This window comes from Ranitomeya variabilis, chromosome 5 (genome assembly GCF_051348905.1).
Source record: "Ranitomeya variabilis isolate aRanVar5 chromosome 5, aRanVar5.hap1, whole genome shotgun sequence".
NCBI classification, from domain to species: Eukaryota; Metazoa; Chordata; class Amphibia; order Anura; family Dendrobatidae; genus Ranitomeya; species Ranitomeya variabilis.
In genome coordinates, this window is record NC_135236.1 from 578,457,238 (window position 1) to 578,477,139 (window position 19,902).

The 19,902-nt window shown below is 44.0% G+C and overlaps 1 protein-coding gene across 7 annotated transcripts in view; it reads left to right on the top strand.

The window, feature by feature from the left end:
• LOC143776520 (teneurin-2-like) overlaps nt 1-19,902 on the top strand; it is a 3,926,626-nt gene that overhangs the window by 2,836,296 nt on the left and 1,070,428 nt on the right. The window lies entirely within an intron of this gene.

Genomic DNA, 19,902 nt, shown 5'->3' on the forward strand with positions numbered 1-19,902 from the left:
TTTGTCCCGGATAAGTGGACCAGCAGAGTCATTTCCGAGGTTCATTCCTCGGTGTTGGCAGGTCACCCGGGAATTTTTGGCACCAGAGATCTGGTGGCCAGGTCTTTTTGGTGGCCTTCCTTGTCAAGGGATGTGCGGTCATTTGTGCAGTCCTGTGGGACTTGTGCTCGAGCTAAGCCTTGCTGTTCTCGTGCCAGCGGTTTGCTCTTGCCCTTGCCTGTCCCGAAGAGACCTTGGACACATATCTCCATGGATTTCATTTCTGATCTTCCGCTATCTCAGGGCATGTCCGTTATCTGGGTGATATGTGATCGCTTCTCCAAGATGGTCCATTTGGTTCCTTTGCCTAAGCTGCCTTCCTCTTCCGATCTGGTTCCTGTGTTTTTCCAGAACGTGGTTCGTTTGCACGGCATCCCTGAGAATATTGTGTCAGACAGAGGATCCCAGTTTGTTTCCAGGTTCTGGCGATCCTTTTGTAGTAGGATGGGCATTGATTTGTCGTTTTCGTCTGCTTTCCATCCTCAGACTAATGGACAGACGGAGCGAACCAATCAGACTTTGGAGGCTTATTTGAGGTGTTTTGTCTCTGCTGATCAGGACGATTGGGTGACATTCTTGCCGTTGGCTGAGTTTGCCCTTAATAATCGGGCTAGTTCCGCCACCTTGGTTTCGCCTTTTTTCTGCAACTCTGGTTTCCATCCTCGCTTTTCTTCGGGTCATGTGGAGCCTTCTGACTGTCCTGGGGTGGATTCTGTGGTGGATAGGTTGCAGCGGATCTGGAGTCATGTGGTGGACAACTTGAAGTTGTCACAGGAGAGGGCTCAGCGCTTTGCCAACCGCCGCCGCGGTGTGGGTCCCCGACTACGCGTTGGGGATTTGGTATGGCTTTCTTCCCGCTTTGTTCCTATGAAGGTCTCCTCTCCCAAATTTAAACCTCGTTTTATTGGGCCTTACAAGATATTGGAAATCCTTAATCCTGTATCTTTTCGTCTGGATCTTCCTGTGTCGTTTGCTATTCACAATGTATTTCATAGGTCCTTGTTGCGGCGGTACATTGTGCCTGTAGTTCCTTCTGCTGAGCCTCCTGCTCCGGTGTTGGTTGAGGGCGAGTTGGAGTATGTGGTGGAGAAGATCTTGGATTCTCGCCTCTCCAGGCGGAGGCTTCAGTACCTGGTCAAGTGGAAGGGCTATGGTCAGGAGGATAATTCCTGGGTGGTCGCCTCTGATGTTCATGCGGCCGATTTAGTTCGTGCCTTTCATGCCGCTCATCCTGATCGCCCTGGTGGTCGTGGTGAGGGTTCGGTGACCCCTCACTAAGGGGGGGGTACTGTTGTGAATTTGCTTTTTGCTCCCTCTAGTGGTTACTAGTTTTGTGACTCTGGTTTTTCTGTCATTCCTTTATCCGCACCTGGGTCGTTAGTTAGGGGTGTTGCTATATAAGCTCCCTGGACCTTCAGTTCTATGCCTGGCAACGTAGTTATCAGAGCTAGTCTGCTGTGCTCTTGTCTACTGATCCTGGTTCCGGTTATATCAGCTAAGTTTGCTTTTTGCTTTTTGCTATTTGTTTTGGTTTTGTATTTTTGTCCAGCTTGTTCCTAATCTATATCCTGACCTTTGCTGGAAGCTCTAGGGGGCTGGTGTTCTCTCCCCGGACCGTTAGACGGTTCGGGGGTTCTTGAATTTCCAGTGTGGATTTTGATAGGGTTTTTGTTGACCATATAAGTTACCTTTCTTTATTCTGCTATCAGTAAGCGGGCCTCTCTGTGCTAAACCTGGTTCATTTCTGTGTTTGTCATTTCCTCTTACCTCACCGTTATTATTTGTGGGGGGCTTCTATCCAGCTTTGGGGTCCCCTTCTCTGGAGGAAAGAAAGGTCTTTGTTTTCCTCTACTAGGGGTAGTTAGATTCTCCGGCTGGAGCGTGTCATCTAGAATCATCGTAGGAATGATCCCCGGCTACTTCTAGTGTTGGCGTTTGGAGTAGATATATGGTCAACCCAGTTACCACTGCCCTATGAGCTGGATTTTTGTATTCTGCAGACTTCCACGTTCCTCTGAGACCCTCGCCATTGGGGTCATAACATAAATGGCAACAAGATGCCTGATTCAAATTATTTATTTCCCATAATACTAGAAAACACACAGCAGTCAAGAAAAATTGTTTGCATTTTCTTGACTTTATTAGTTTGGTGAACCCGAACAGTAAACTGTACGTACATTAAAAAGTCCATGTTTTGGGTTTGAGGTTTACCGTTCGGGTTCGCTCATCCCTAGTATGTACAGTATATGTAATGATGTGGTAGCTCCTTCCAAGGAGAGCTTATTTTGGTTGAGATATAAACTATCTCAAGATCTGCCATTATTCATTTAAAATTAAAATAAAATGAAGTAAATACGATGCATCAGAGGCAAGAAAATACACACAGCAAGTGCCTGTCCGTGTACAATTCTTGTCTGGTTCTCAGAAGCCCAGTCACAAGTCTTTACTACAACTACAGAGATAAGAAAGTGGGAATGGCTTCTTATATTACATTACCTAAGAGAGAAGATATTTAACAAAATTCAAACCAGTTCTACTCAGATCTATACTTTCAGAGACAAAGGATTGTTTAACCCCTTAGTGACAGAGCCAATTTGGTACTTAATGACCGAGCCAATTTTTACAATTCTGACCAGTGTCACTTTAAGAGGTTATAACTCTGGAACGCTTTATCGGATCCCGCTGATTCTGAGACTGTTTTTTCGTGACATGTTGTTCTTCAAGTTATTGGTAACATTTCTTCGATATTACTTGCAATTATTTATGGAAAAAATGGAAATATGGCGAAAATTTTTAAAATTTTGCAATTTTCAAAATTTGTATTTTTATGCCCTTAAATCAAAGAGATATGTCACAAAAAATAGTTAATAAATAACATTTCTCACATGTCTACTTTACATCAGCACAATTTTGGAAACAATTTTTTTTTTTGTTAGGGAGTTATAAGGGTTAAAATTTGACCAGCAATTTCTCATTTTTACAACACCATGTTTTTTTTAGGGACCACATCACCTTTGAAGTGATTTTGAGGGGTCTATATGATAGAAAATAACCAAGTGTGACACCATTCTAAAAACTGCACCCCTCAAGCTGCTCAAAACCACATTCAAGAAGTTTATTAACCCTTTACGTACTTCACAGGAACTAAAACAATGTGGAAGAAAAAAATGAACATTTAACTTTTTTTTGCAAACATTTTACTTCAGAACAATTTTGTTTAATTTTCACAAGTGTAAAAACAGAAATTTAACCACAAATTTTGTTGTGCAATTTTTCCTGAGTACGCCGATACCCCATATGTGGAGGTAAACCACTGTTTGGGCGTACCGCAGAGCTTGGAAGTGAAGGAGCACCGTTTGACTGTTTCAATGCAGAATTGGCTGGAATTGAGATCGGACGCCATGTCGCGTTTGGAGAGCCCCTAATGTGCCTAAACAGTGGAAACCCCCCACAAGTGACACCATTTTGGAAACTAGACCCCCCAAGGAACTTTTCTAGATGTGTGGTGAGCACTTTGAACCCCCAAGTGCTTGACAGAAGTTTATAACGTAGAGCCGTGAAAATAAAAAATCGCATTTGTTTTCACAAAAATGATTTTTTCGCCCACAAATTCTTATTTTCACAAGGGTAACAGGAGAAATTAGACCACAAAAGTTGTTGTGAAATTTCTCCTGAGTACGTCAATACCCCATATGTGGAGGTAAACCACTGTTTGGGCGCACCGCAGAGCTTGGAAGAGAAGGAGTGTCGTTTTACTTTTTCAATGTAGAATTGGCTGGAATTGAGATCGGACGCCATGTCACGTTTGGAGAGCCGCTGATGTGCCTAAACAGTAGAGACCCCCCACATATGACACCATTTTGGAAACTAGACCCCTTAAGGAACTTATCTAGATGTGTGGTGAGCACTTTAAACCCCCAGGTGCTTCACAGAAGTTTATAACGTAGAGCCGTGAAAATAAAAAAATCGCATTTTTTCTACAAAAATGATCTTTTTGCCTCCAAATTTTTATTTTACCAAGGGTAACAGGAGAAAATGGACCTCAGAGGTTGTTGTACAATTTGTCTTGAGTACGCCGACACCCCATATGTGGGGGTAAACCACTGTTTGGGCGCATGGCTGAGCTCGGAAGCAAAGGAGCGCCATTTGACTTTTCAATGCAAAATTGACTGGAATTGAGATCGGACGCCATGTCGCGTTTGGAGAGCCCCTGATGTGCCTAAACAGTAGAAACCCCCCAAAAGTGACCCCATTTTGGAAACTAGACCCCCCTTGGAACTTATCTAGATGTGTAGTGAGAACTTTGAATGCCCAAGTGCATCACAGAAGTTTATAATGCAGAGTCGTGAAAATAAAAAATATATATTTTTTAACAATAAAGATTTTTTAGCCCCCAAGTTTTTATTTTCACAAGGGTAACAAGAGAAATTGGACCCCAAAAGTTGTTGTACAATTTGTCCTGAGTATGCTGGTACCCCATATGTGGGGGTAAACCACTGTTTGGGCGCACGGCAGAGCTCGGAAGGGAAGGAGCGCCATTTTGGAATGCAGACTTTGATAGAATTGTCTGAGTGCGTTATGTTGCGTTTGCAGACCCCTAATGTACCTAAACAGTAGAAACCCCCAACAAGTGACCCCATTTTGGTAAATAGACCCCCCAAGGAACTTATCTAGATATGTGGTGAGAACTTTGAATGCCCAAGTGCTTCACAGAAGTTTATAATGCAGAGTAGTGAAAATAAAAAATATTTTTTTTCCCACAAAAAAGATTTTTTTAGCCTCCAAATTTTTATTTTCACAAAGGTAACAAGAGAAATTGGATGCCAATATTTGTTCTCCAATTTGTCCTGAGTACCCCATATGTGGGGGTAAACCACTGTTTTGGCACACGGCAGAGCTCGGAAGAGAAGGAGCGCCATTTTGGAATTCAGACTTTGATAGAATTGTCTGTGGGTGTTATGTTGCGTTTGCAGAGCCCCTGATGTACCTAAACAGTAGAAACCCCCACAAGTAACCAAATTTTGGAAACTAGACCCCCTAAGGAACTTATCTAGATATGTGGTGAGAACTTTGAAAGCTCAAGTGCTTCACAGAAGTTTATAATGCAGAGTAGTGAAAATAAAAAAAATATTTTTTTTTCCAACAAAAAAGATTTTTAGCCCCCAAGTTTTTATTTTCACAAGGGTAGCAGGAGAAATTGGACCCCAAAAGTTGTTGTCCAAATTATCCCGAGTACGCTGATGCCCCATATGTGGGGGTAAACCACTGTTTGGGCGCACGGCAGAGCTCAGAAGGGAGGGAGTACCATTTGACTTTTTTAGCGCAAAATTGGCTGTCGTGTTTGGAGACCCCCTGATGTACCTAAACAGTGGAAACCCCCAAATTATAACTCCAACCCTAACTCCAACACACCCCTAACCCTAATCTCAACCCGATCCATAATCCTAATCACAACCCTAACGATAATCACAACCCTAACCCCAAAACAGCCCTAATCTCAACCCTAACCATAACCCTAATCAAAACCCTAAATCCAACACACCCCTAACCCTAATCCCAACCCTAACCCTAATCCCAACCCTAATCCCAAACGTAACACTAATCGCAACCCTAATCCAAACCCTAACCCTAATCCCAACTCTAACCCTAACTTTAGCCCCAACCCTAACTTTAGCCCCAACGCTAACCATAACTTTAGCCCCCGTCGTCACAAAAAAGTTCAATGTAACCTTTTTTTTGTACGTCGCGTCCGCCATTTCCGCGCATGCGTGGCCGTAACTCTGCCCCCTCCTCCCCAGGACATAGACTGGGCAGCGGATGCGTTGAAAAACTGCATCCGCTGCCCACGTTGTGCACAATTTTCACAACGTGCGTCGGTACGTCGGGCCGACGCATTGCGACCGCCCCGTACCGACGCAAGTGTGAAAGAAGCCTAAGGCTACTTTCACACTAGCGTCGTACTCGGCCCATCGCAGTGTGTCGGGCCGACGTACTGACGCTAGTGTTGTAAGCGCCGCACAACGGGTGCAGCAGATGCTGTTTTTTCAACGCATCCGCTGCCCCATTGTGAGGTGCGAGGAGGCGGGGGCGGAGTTCCGGCCACGCATGCGCGGTCGGAAATGGCGGACACGTCGCACAAAAAAGTTACATGTAGTTTTTTTTGTGTCGACGGTCCGCCAAAGCATGACGCATCCGTCGCACGACGGATACGACATGTGGCAATCCGTCACAATGCGTCGCTAATGCAAGCCAATGGAGAAAAAACGCATCCTGCAAGCACTTTTGCAGGATGCGTTTTTTCTCCAACGACGCATTGCGACGGAAGCCAAAAAACGCTAGTGTGAAAGTAGCCTAACCCTAGCTCTAACCCTAACCCTAAATTTAGCCCCAACCCTAACCCTAACTCTAACCCTAACCCTAACCCTAACTCTAACCCTAACCCTAACTCTAACCCTAACCCTAACCCTAACTCTAACCCTAACCCTAACCCTAACTCTAACCCTAACCCTAACCCTAACTCTAACCCTAACCCTAACTCTAACCCTAACCCTAACCCTAATTTTAGCCCCAACTCGTCTTCTCCTGCCGGCCGGCAGATGGCAGCAGATGGCGGGCGCACTGCGCATGCGCCCGCCATGATGAAAAAGCCGGCTGGCAGGAGAAGACAGAAGAGGACCCAGGGACACCGGGTGAGTATGTTAGGGTCCCCGAATCCCCCTATTTCTCTGTCCTCTGATGTGTGATCACATCAGAGGACAGAGAAATAACTGATCGCTTTTTTTTTTTTTTGCGGTCGCCGGTAAACTGTTAATTACCGGCGATCGCAAAGCAGGGGTCGGTGCAAACCGACCCCGATCATGTTCTTTGGGGTCTCGGCTACCCCCGGCAGCCGAGACCCCAAAGATCTTCCGGGTGCCGGGCGGCGGGCGTACTGCGCGTGCGCCCGCCATTTTTTCCCAGAAAAAAGATGGCGGTGCCCATCGGGAGCCACGAGGAGCACCGGGGGAGGTAGGTAAGTATCGGGGGGCTATTGGGGGCCATCGGGGACCACATTTCTCTGTCCTCCGATGTGCGATCACATCGGAGGACAGAGAAATTAAACGGCAAATCGTGTTTTTTTTTTGTTGTTGTTGCGACCGCCGGTAAACGGTTAATTACCGGCGATCGCAACTCGGGGGTCGGTAAAAACCCCCCGAATCATGTTCTCTGGGGTCTCGGCTACCCTCGGCAACCGAGACCCCAGAGAAAATCCGACTCTGGGGGGCGCTATACACTTAATTAATATACACTTAATATACACTTAATACACTTAATATACACTTAATTAACTATACACTTAATTACCGTTAATTAACGGCGCTGTGGTTTAAGTACCCTTAGCGGCCGCCGTTAAAAGGCGTATCGGCGGTCGTTAAGGGGTTAACACACAGACATCTCTATATCAGAGAGAACACCCTGTGTTATTGCTTTTATGAATAACACTTATTAATAGTGTTGAGCGATACCGTCCGATACTTGAAAGTATCGGTATCGGAAAGTATCGGCCGATACCGGCAAAGTATCGGATCCAATCCGATACCGATACCCGATACCAATACAAGTCAATGGGACTCATGTATCGGACGGTATCCCTGATGGTTCCCAGGGTCTGAAGGAGAGGAAACTCTCCTTCAGGCCCTGGGAACCATATTAATGTGTAAAAGAAAGAATTAAAATAAAAAATATTGCTATACTCACCTCTCCGACGCAGCCTGCACCTTACCGAGGGAAGCGGCAGCGTTCTTTGTTTAAAATTTGCGCTTTTCTTTCCTTTACGTGAAGTCCCGGCTTGTGATTGGTCGCGTGCCGCCCATGTGGCCGGGACGCAACCAATCACAGCAAGCCGTGACGTAATTTCAGGTCCTTCAGGATTTTAAAATTACGTTCCGGCGTTGTGATTGGTTGCGTCGCAGTCACATGGGCGACGCAACCAATCACAGCAAGCCGTGACGTAATTTCAGGTCCTTCAGGATTTTAAAATTACGTCCCGGCTTTGTGATTGGTTGCGTCGCGGTCAACCAATCACAAGCCGGGAGGCTGGACACGCGCGCATTTTAAAATGCGCGCTTGTCCAACCTCCCGTGACGTCCCGGCTTGTGATTGGTTGATCGCGACGCAACCAATCACAAGCCGGGACGTCACGGGAGGCTGGACAAGCGCGCATTTTAAAATGCGCGCGTGTCCAGCCTCCCGGCTTGTGATTGGTTGATCGTGACGCAACCAATCACAAGCCGGGACGTCACGGGAGGCTGGACAAGCGCGCATTTTAAAATGCGCGCGTGTCCAGCCTCCCGGCTTGTGATTGGTTGATCGCGACGCAACCAATCACAAGCCGGGACGTCACGGGAGGCTGGACAAGCGCGCATTTTAAAATGTGCGCGTGTCCAGCCTCCCGTGACGTCACGGCTTGTGATTGGTTGCGTCGCCCATGTGACTGCGACGCAACCAATCACAAAGCCGGGACGTAATTTTAAAATCCTTAAGGACCTGAAATTACGTCACGGCTTGCTGTGATTGGTTGCATCGCCCATGTGACTGCGACGCAACCAATCACAAAGCCGGGACTTCACGTAAGGAAAGAAAAGCGCGAATTTTAAACAAAGAACGCTGCCGCTTCCCTCAGTAAGGTGCAGGCTGCGTCGGAGAGGTGAGTATAGCAATATTTTTTTATTTTAATTCTCTCTTTTACACATTTTTACATTAATGTTGTTTCGATACCAATACCCGATACCACAAAAGTATCGGATCTCGCTATCGGAATTCCGATACCCGCAAGTATCAGCCGATACCCGATACTTGCGGTATCGGAATGCTCAACACTACTTATTAAGCTAATACTAAAATACAGAATTAGCAAAGATATAAAGGATTTAATTGTCCAAAATAATAACCAAAGCAAAGTATAAATATTTACCATAACAAAAGGTATGTACCCTTTTTGCATTTTATACTGTATGACTGGCCCCTGTTTGATATTATTCAGATAAAGGAGAACAAATTGCAATTTTAAGGTGAAAGAAATCCTTTATTATTCCAAAAAATGTTAAAACAATCACATGGGTAATAAAAAGACATACAGACAGGTAACAAAATAAAGAGATATACCAGTAGAAGGGTCCACAAGGTGAATACGTGAGGAGGAAAAATAAGTGTTGTACTATATCAGGTGCACACTGTTTATATAGCATCATTGTGTAATTGTGTCTCCTCACTAGTATTGAGCATTCTGATACTGCAAATATCGGGTATCGGCCGATATTTGCAGTATCGGAATTCCGATACCGAGTTCCGATATTTTTGCGATATCGGAAATCGGAATCGGAAGTGTGCGGTGCGTATGGTTCCCAGGGTCTGGAGACTCTCCTTCAGGCCCTGGGATCCATTTTCATGTAAAAAATAAATAATAAAAATAAAAAATATTGATATACTCACCCCTCCGGTGGCCCCTGCTCTTAGCGGTGCCTCCGTTCCTAAGAATGCAGGGAGTGAAGGACCTTCGATGACGTCGCGGCTTGTGATTGGTTGCGTGAGCGGTCACATGAGCGGTCACGCGACCAATCACAAGCCGCGACGTCATCGAAGGTCCTTAACTCGGCATTCTTAGGAACGGAGGCACCGCTAAGAGCAGGGGCCGCCGGAGGGGTGAGTATATCGATATTTTTTATTTTTATTATTTATTTTTTACATGAATATGGATCCCAGGGCCTGAAGGAGAGTTTTCTCTCCTTCAGACCCTGGGAAGCATTCCGATATTTTTTGTCCCATTGATATGCATTGGTATCGGGTATCGGTATCGGCGATATCCGATATTTTTTGGATATCGGCCGATCCAATCCGATACCGATACCTTTGCATATCGGAAGGTATCGCTCAACACTACTCCTCACATCTCCAAATCGTCAAAATGTTCAAATGTGGCCAAACAAATACTGCCAAACATTACCCATTCTGCTGGGTAGTCCCAGAAACAATACAGGATATGAACGTCCCCTGTTTGATATTAGTGTGTGACCACTGTGAACATCAAAATCTGCATTATTTGCAATAAGTATGCAGCAGGATATGCTTACACTAGTTAGCTATTGTATGATACTTTGCTATGCTATGTAGTCATGTACTTGTCAGATTATGTCGCGGGAAGCCTAGGTGGGCAAGAGCTAATAACCCGGGCCCCTGCAATTTCCCTCAGACTAGGGAGATCCTGACTGGCCCTCTACCTAGAGTTTACACTGATGGTGTGCATGTCTAGGCCTCCACCCTGACCCTATCTCCTGTTTCAACCCTAGGCTGAAACCACAACCCACCACCCAGTGAAGAGATAATACACCAATACCCACAGTTAGCACAGACAAGGATAACTGAAGATATGAACCAAGCCGCAGTCACTCAGGAATACACAATAAGTGCACAGGGCAAAACAAATACAAATATAGGAAGGAGTAAATAATACAAAGGGAAATACACCACCAGATACGATACTCCAACTCCTAGCTCACCACTCCAGACCGAGATAACCAAGCACTAGACTGAAGCTATAATCGGCGACGCCCAATGTTCAGAAGAACTATTTAAAGGCAGTGGGCTTGGCCCAGCTTCCAATCCGAGCACCAGCTAAATTAACCCCGGACCAGCTAGAGAAAATCTAGCCGACGCCACTGGGCGCATAGTGGACAAAAGCGGAATTACCGCTGTCTGTCGAACACCCTAGAATGAACAGCGTCCGACATGACATTACCCCGCCTTCTACGAGGGACCCCAGCGCCCTCACGACTTATAGGACCCGGCTTGTCCGGATGGCGGCGGTGAAACATACTGACCAGCCAATCCGCATGAACGTCCGAGGCTGGTACCCAGGACCTCTCCTCAGGCCCATAACCACGCCAGTGTACCAAGTACTGTAAAGTGCGACGCACTACACGAGAGTCAACCACATTGGAGACTTCAAATTCCAAATTACCATCCACGAAGACTGGAGAAGGCATTGGTGTCACGTCCACAAGACCTACCGTCTTTTTTAGCAACGATCTGTGGAACACGTTGTGTATCTTATACACCATAGGAAGCTCCAATCGGTATGCTACAGGGTTAATGACGGCGGCGACCCTAAATGGACCAATAAACCTTGGACCCAATTTAAGGGATGGTATCTTGAGTCTTATGTTTTTTGTGGATAACCACACCCAGTCATCCACACTCAGGTCCGGACCTGGCACACGCCTACTGTCAGCCACACGTTTGTACCTAGCACCCACACTCAACAGGCGCTGTTTAACTCTCCTCCAGACTGATGACAATTGTGCTCCTAACTGGTCTTCCTCCGGAACGCCGGAAGAGGCCCTCTGACTCAAAGTACAAAATTGAGGATGTAGCCCGTAAACACAAAAAAACGGAGACTCCCCAGACGACTCCTGGCAGTGATAGCAAACTCAGCCAAAGTAAGGAACGTCGACCACTCCTCCTGGTTATCAGAGACAAAGCAGCGTAAGTACTGTTCCAAATTTTGGTTCATACGCTCGGTCTGACCATTTGACTGAGGATGAAACGCAGAAGAATGAGACAACTTGATCCCCAGCCGTGAACAAAATGCTTTCCAAAATTTTGCCACAAACTGAGTACCCCTATCAGACACGATGTCAGACGGAACCCCATGAAGTCTGACCACCTCCTGCACAAATACCTGAGCCAGAGTCTTAGCATTAGGCAACGAAGGCAAAGACACAAAGTGCGACATTTTTGAAAACCGATCTACAATCACCAAGATGACCGTGTTCCCAGCTGAGGAGGGCAAATCAGTGATGAAATCCATGGAGATTTCCGTCCATGGCTTACTAGGTACCTCAAGAGGAAGTAGTGCGCCAACAGGACGGGAGCGGGGCGTCTTAGCCCTAGCGCACGTGGTGCAAGCTGACACATATGAGACCACGTCCTGTCAGATCTTGGGCCACCAAAACCGACGTGACACCAACTCCTAGGTACCTCTAACCCCTGGGTGTCCAGCCAGGACAGCATCATGATGCTCCGCCAAAACCTTTAAGCGGAGATGAAGCGGTACAAAAGATTTGTTGATGGGAAGCTCAGATGGTACCTCCTCCTGAGCCTCGGCAATCTCAGCCTCAACCTCGGTAGTGAGAGCCGAAACCACAACACCCTTTTGGAGGATGGGTACTGGATCCTCCCGAGGTTCTCCCTCCGGAAAACACCTGGACAGAGCATCCGCCTTAGTGTTTTTAGACCCTGGTCTGTAAGTGACAACAAAGTTGAACCGCGTGAAAAACAATGCCCAGCGAGCCTGCCTGGGAGACAGCCGCTTGGCAGACTCCAAATAAAGCAAATTCTTATGGTCGGTAATAACAGTAACCTGATGAACCGATCCCTCCAAGAAGTGTCGCCATTCCTCAAAAGCCAACTTAATTGCCAACAACTCCCTGTGTCCGATATCGTAGTTACGTTCGGCGGGCGACAGTTTCTTGGAAAAATAGGCGCATGGACGCAAATCACTCAAAGATGAGCCTTGTGATAGTACCGCCCCCACACCAACCTCAGAGGCATCGACTTCCACAACAAAAGGTTTTGATACGTCTGGCTGCACAAGAATGGGGGCTGAAACAAAACTGTTCTTAAGAAATTCAAAAGCGCGCACAGCAGCCTCAGACCAAACGGAGAAATTGGTACCCTTTTTAGTCATGTCAGTTAGCGGTTTAGCAATGATGGAAAATTCTTTGATAAACTTCCTATAGTAGTTAGAAAACCCAAGGAACCGCTGAAGTGCTTTCAGGTTATCAGGCCGTTCCCAATGCAACACCGCTTGCACCTTAGCGGCGTCCATTTTAAAACCAGGAGCAGACACAATATAACCCAAGAAAGGCAACTCTTGAACAGAAAATACACATTTCTCAAGTTTTGCATACAGCTTATTCTCTCTGAGAAGCTGTAACACCTGCCTGACATGATCTAAATGAGTATCACGGTCACAAGAATATATGAGAATGTCATCTAGGTACACGATAACGAATTTCCCCAAAACATGCGAGAAAACATCATTAATGAAATGTTGGAACACTGCAGGTGCGTTAGTCAACCCAAATGGCATCACCAAATTTTCAAAATGACCCTCAGGGGTATTAAAAGCCGTCTTCCACTCATCACCTTGACGAACTCTTATGAGGTTGTACGCCCCCCTGAGGTCAAGCTTGTTAAACCATTTAGCACCTGCCACCTGATTGAACAAATCCGGTATCAATGTCATAGGGTATGGATCATGAACCGTAATCTGGTTCAACTCCCTGAAATCCAGACATGGGCATAGTCCGCCATCTTTCTTCTTAACGAAGAAGAACCCTGCTACCACAGGTGAGGATGAAGGCCTGATGTGCCCTTTACTCAAACTATCAGCAATGTAATCCTTTAACGCTTGTCTCTCTGGACCGGAGATGTTAAACATCCTTGCTTTAGGCAATTTGGCCCCTGGTTTAAACCTGATAGTACAGTCATAGGGGCGATGTGGTGGCAACTCTGAACAACCCTTCTCAGAGAACACATCCAGAAAATCCAGAAGTGACTCCGGAACGCTTGAAGTCACAGCAGACACACATGTGGCCAGGCAATTCTCCTGGCAGAACTCACTCCACTGAATTATGTCCTGAGTTTTCCAGTCAATAACCGGGTTGTGCATAGACAACCATGGAAAACCCAAAACCACCTGTGCAGGAATATTATTGAGTACCTTACATGTAACCTGCTCGAAATGTAGAACTCCAATGTGGAGTTTCACCTCAGCCACAAACTCAGTAATCTCCCCCTGTGAGAGAGGAGCAGCATTGATGGTGACCACACGGATAGGATGAGGCAGTTTTTCAATCTTAAAACCAGAAGTGCGCGCAAACTCCTCATCAATGAGATTTGTGGCAGAACCACTATCCACAAAAACAGTAATTGGCAGCTCACTGCCAGCGATAGTAACTTCAGCAGGGAGCATGCACTGAGAAACCACCATGGAGGATATACATAAGCTCAGATTGGCCTCCTCCACACCCTCTGAGCTTAGAAGTTTTCCGCCGTTGCGTTTTTCTTAGACAAGAGAGGACAAATGTTAACAAAATGACCAGTTTTACCGCAGTAAAAACAGGCTCCCTGCTTCCTGAACACAGGGGTTCGACGCTTAATATGTGACACCCCTGCAATTTGCATAGGCTCCGTGGGCTCACCTGCAGCAACTTCACGTGAAATAAAACCCTCACCCATAGGTGGCTTCTCATGCTCCCCCTGATGCAAACGGCGATCAATGCGGACAACCAGACTCATAGCGGAATCTAGAGAAGCAGGAGTCTCGTACAAGAGGGCTTTTTTAACCCTTCCAGAAACCCCATGAATAAAATGACTCCGCAGCGCTGGATCATTCCACTGTGTATCGACCGCCCAGTGGCGAAATTCAGAACAGTAATCCTCTGCAACTCGCTCCCCCTGGCGAATAGTGCGTATCTTAGATTCTGCTAGAGCCATTCTGTCAGGCTCATCGTAAATGTTTCCAAGAGAGGAAAAAAAACTCTCCACAGAGTCAAATGCAGCAGAATCAGATGGCAAAGAAAACGCCCATGCTTGGGGATCCCCGTTTAATAATGACCTCATTACCCGAGGAGATCGGGCGCATACAGAAATATAGTTTGCAAGCTTCACGAAAAGAAACAAATTTACTGCGTTCCCCAGCAAACTTTTCAGGCAAAGGAAACTTAGGCTCAGAAAAACTACCTGTCGCTCCAGCTTGCACATTAGATACTGCTAGTCCCTGTTGCTGAACTGCCCCCCTCAACTCCGTGACCTGTAGGGACAGCGCCTCCAACTGGCGGGTTATGGAAGTCATGGGATCCATGACAAAAAAAAAAAAAAGAAACCTTCCTTTTTTTTTTCTTTCTTTCAAGGCCGATTATAATGTCACGGGAAGCCTAAGCGCTAATAACCCGGGCCCCTGCAATTTCCCTCAGACTAGGGAGATCCTGACTGGCCCTCTACCTAGAGTTTGCATTGATGTTGTGCATGTCTAGGCCTCCACCCTGACCCTATCTCCTGTTTCAACCCTAGGCTGAAACCACAACCCACCACCCAGTGAAGAGATAATACACCAATACCCACAGTTAGCACAGACAAAGATAACTGAAAATATCAACCAAGCCACAGTCACTCAGGAATACACAATAAGTGCACAGGGCAAAACAAATACAAATATAGGAAGGAGTAAATAAGACAAAGGGAAATACACCACCAGATACAATACTCCAACTCCTAGCTCACCACTCAAGACCAAGATAACCAAGCACTGGACTAAAGCTATAATCTGCGACGCCCAATGTTCAGAAGAACTATTTAAAGGCAGTGGGCTTGGCCCAGCTTCCAATCCGAGCACCAGCTAAATTAACCCCGGACCAGCTAGACAAAATCTAGCCGACGCCACTGAGCGCATAGTGGACAAAAGCGGAATTACCGCTGTCTGTCGAACGCCCTAGAATGAACAGCGTCCGACATGACAGATTAACTTTATCTTCCTTTATATAAACCATCGGCATCAAGTGTTATAAGCAGCTCATATTGTCCATTATTATCATCATGCATATTTAATATCATCACAGATATATATTTTACTATTTTGCCTAATATATGGTTTTATACAAAAAGCTATACAGGATATTAACCAAAATTGCATTGAACCAACAACACCATGTAACATCTAAGCCAAGAAAACATTTATCTCTACGAAAAGGTTTGCTGGCAATGAAGCATTTGTCTTCAGAGATAATGATCAAAGAATAGAGTACATATTAACACAATATGCAGAGAATGTTCTACTTGCCATAGTAATTATGTGAAAATGGTTCTGGTTGAATAGCTCTCTGAGAAGTTAGTCGTTTGAAGGCATTGATCTATCTTTCATAGACTCCTTCTTTTATTATAACAACAATAAAATCAAGCATAATCAGTTCTAACTTACAAGTGGAATAACTCTTAGTCTGTGAAGTATTGCACAATGAATTAAATCATTCCTAAAACATTTAAAGTTCTTTTGTAACATAAAAGCCATTTGAGGTGCTATCCGTACTCCACAACTTCTAGGTCTCATTGACTTTCTTTATAGATGACATGTCTCTATGATAATTATGTCACCAAGTAAAGAGATGTTCGATGTTCTCAATTGGGAAGCTCCAGCACAGGCAGTTCACAGTAAGCACTTAACACTTGAGCAACTCTTTCCTTACCGCCGGGTGGCCGTGAGGAAAAGAAGTATGTACAGAATTTATTATTACTTATACTGCAAGCAATACTATCCCAATTATCTGTCTCCTTAAAATATCCCCTTTGTGGGAATCATATTTGCCCATACATAATAGAATCTGATCCTGCAATTTAACCTGACTTCTTTCAGTTTATATCTGATAGTTCATATATAAGTTCAGTACTATGTCAAGTTAGTGCATTCTGATATACAGTGTATCTACTATATTAGTTGCCATGTAGTTATTAAATGTGCATTGAATGTTACTTTCAAATGGCAAGTGTATCCAAAATACACTCTTATTAAGTGCCAATTGCACTTTAAAGTGGACCAACTGAAAGACATGCATTAAAAGGTCCTTTAAATATGAATTGAAAATGTTAAATGTAAGCAGTGCAGGGCACAGGAATGTATGTAACTCCAAAGGAAGCAACCCTGTGGTATACAGGACCAGCACTTCATAACCTATACTATATAACATTTTTATAATCATTCTTATACAATATAACACTTGGAGCTACCATCACACTGTAGGGTCCTATGGAAGAGCAGAATATAATAGGGAAATGTCCGCTATCCTATTAGTTAAAATAGTGCAAAAATTATTTTGCCGTAACTTAGACTAAACTGTCTTAAAATGTGTTAAATTTACCAGAATGGTTGATAATGGAGGCCACAATCTATTGAAACGAAATCTGCATTCTAAAATCAAGTAGCGCTCCTTCCTATCCGATCCCTGCCGTGTGCTCAGACAGTAATGTACAACCATATATGGGTTACTGCCAGATTCGGGAGAAATTTCATAACAAGTTGTGGGGTCCAATTTCTCCCAATATCCCTCACGTAAATTATACACTTGGCACTAAAACAGTATTTTAGAGGAAAAAATGAAGTTTTTGTTCTCACATTTAAATGTTACAAAGTTTTGTGAACGGGGCGTGGCTTAGGCGCAGGTGATGTAGGTCGCAAAACGTGCGAGCTCCTGAGGTAACCCTCTAACGCAACATATAATGCAACATTTTTGAGAATTTTTGCTTCCATTCATATTTACTTTTATTCAGAAATTTATTGTGCACATTTTGAGACATTATTTGCCTTAATCGGATAATCCTAGAATTGTTTATCTTGTTTTGAAGATGACAGACTTAAAATGGCATCATCATACGGCTTGTCCCTGTGAGTGACTAATTTTCTGAGGTAAAATAAACTACAGGACCACAATTTTTCTTTTTAAATATTGTGTTTTTTATTTTTTAAATACATTTGTGTGGATTTATGACATTTTTAAAACAACTAGATGGTGGCCCGATTCTAACGCATCGGGTATTCTAGAATATGTATATAGTTTATTTATGAAGATTTCAGAATAATACAATGAATACACAGAATTAAAATATATTTATTATCATTAAATTTTATTACTCATAGAACTTAATACAATCAAATGAAATTATGAAACAGATCATCAAAATACATAAGCCATTACATGAATATCTAACTGTATTTAAATAAATCATCGAACAAAAGAAGTACATCGACACTAATATATTTGTTAACAATATAAACCCAAAATATTTTTGTACACCACATTTTTTGTGAATACCTTTTCACTACCTATAAGCAACTTTCCTTGTAACGGGGTAGGAAGAACTTGCACCTTGACGTTGGATCTCATTTTAACTTTTGAAAAATGCAACGTAGAGTTGTCCATGACCAAAAACATGATCCGGTAGGTATATGCCAACCCGGTGTAGAGTTGACCTTATGACTTGTTTATTGTCATGGCAAAAGCTGGTTTAACTGGAAACTGTCGACGCCGAAGCCTAAATGGAAGACTGGTGTCTGAAGGACATAAATCAATCCGTGGAATGAACACTTCATCTCCTTTTCCTGATCCAGTGATCACTCTTGCTTAAATGACGGTAGAATGGAGTCCAGTAACAATAAGGTGAGTTCCATTACATAGACCATTTTTTGTATTTAGATTCCGCAGCAACATTATGTTTGTTCCAACTTTGAGTTGTAGTCTGTGGGATGGCATTTCTGATTGCGTAAGACTATTTAAAAATTCAACTGGATAATACTCAAGTTCATCGTCTTTATCTACATCCACTGAATCATCACTTTTGTACAACTTATACTCTCCAGGCATTCTATCTATCACACGGGAATTTAGCAGAGCCACGTCATCGTTCTTGGGACAGAGAATTGCATGAGAAGAGGCCCTCTCAACACTGCTTTGGTCGTTCACATCAATTTCAATGCATTGTCCAAAAACATCACTTACGATGCAGTCAGTGCACAACATGTCTTCTGGTATTTCAATAATGTCTTCTCCAAGGTTCTATTCATTGCTAAGTTCACCATTACCAAGTTTAAGAAGCCAGTTGCTATACTCTGGGTCAGAAGATTGCATGTTGTTAATTAGTTGGAGTTTATTAAACTGTTTCCAAAGGTCAGCCATTTTTAAGCTGGACTCGATAACATCTGTTCTTGTTCCATTTGGTATGACTGGAAGGCATTGCCTAAAATCTCCGCCAATGACAAAAACTTTACCCCCAAATAGAATTTCATTTTTTTCAGCAACATTTGTAGTCATTACTTCACGCAGAAGTCTGTTAATTAATCTCAAAGCGTATTTGGGTGTCATGGTGCACTCGTCAAGTATGAAAAGATTTGCGTTCTTTAACAGTCTTCCTGCAAATGTGTCTTGTTTTATTCTGGAAACAGAGATTTTGTTGACTGGAACTGGTATCCCAAAGAGTGAATGGATAGTGCAACCTCCTCGTAAAAGGTTTGCTGCAATACCTGTTGTAGCCGATGGCAATATGACTTTTCCCAACCCTCTAACGTGATGCATTAAAACTTCATAGAGGTATGTTTTACCGCTCCCTCCTGGGTCATCAATAAAGAAACATTTTGGCCTTGTGTCTGCTTGGTTTTCTATAGCACTCACAATAGTGTCATATGCAATCCGTTGTTGTTCATTTAAGGAGTTTATTTTCTCTGTTGCCAACCATAATTTGTAAGCTTCGTCATACTCTGGAACTTGAATTGCAGGCTGTGGCAAATTAAAGTCTGAAAACGTTTTTCCATGCAGTAGTATGACATTTTGGACATCTTGCATGGCATAAGATTCGCGATTTTGACAATTTCCACTTCTGTTGTGAAAATGTAAGCAGTAATCCTAGATTAGATCTTCTTTAAAATTTGCCCAAAGTTGAGCCGGATTTGTAGGTGGTCCAAATACACAGATGTAGGCAAACAATTCACGAAGTTGCTTAAGCATATGTAAGGCAACTGCGTCTTCTAAAGTAAGTCTCCACACAGTATCATCCAATAGAAGTCCTAGAGCCAAAGCTGCAGCTTTAAATGTATCCTGCAATACTCCGTTAACTGTTTTCAAATCGTCATAACTTGTAGCTCCTTTGACATGCAATAGTAACAGCCGAAGGCAAAATCTTTCTTGATCCTTGACACTAACAGTATACATGCGTCCAATTATTCTGCTAACTTCTCGTTGTTTTGGATTCCAAGTTTTATTCCAAACATAATGCTCAGGA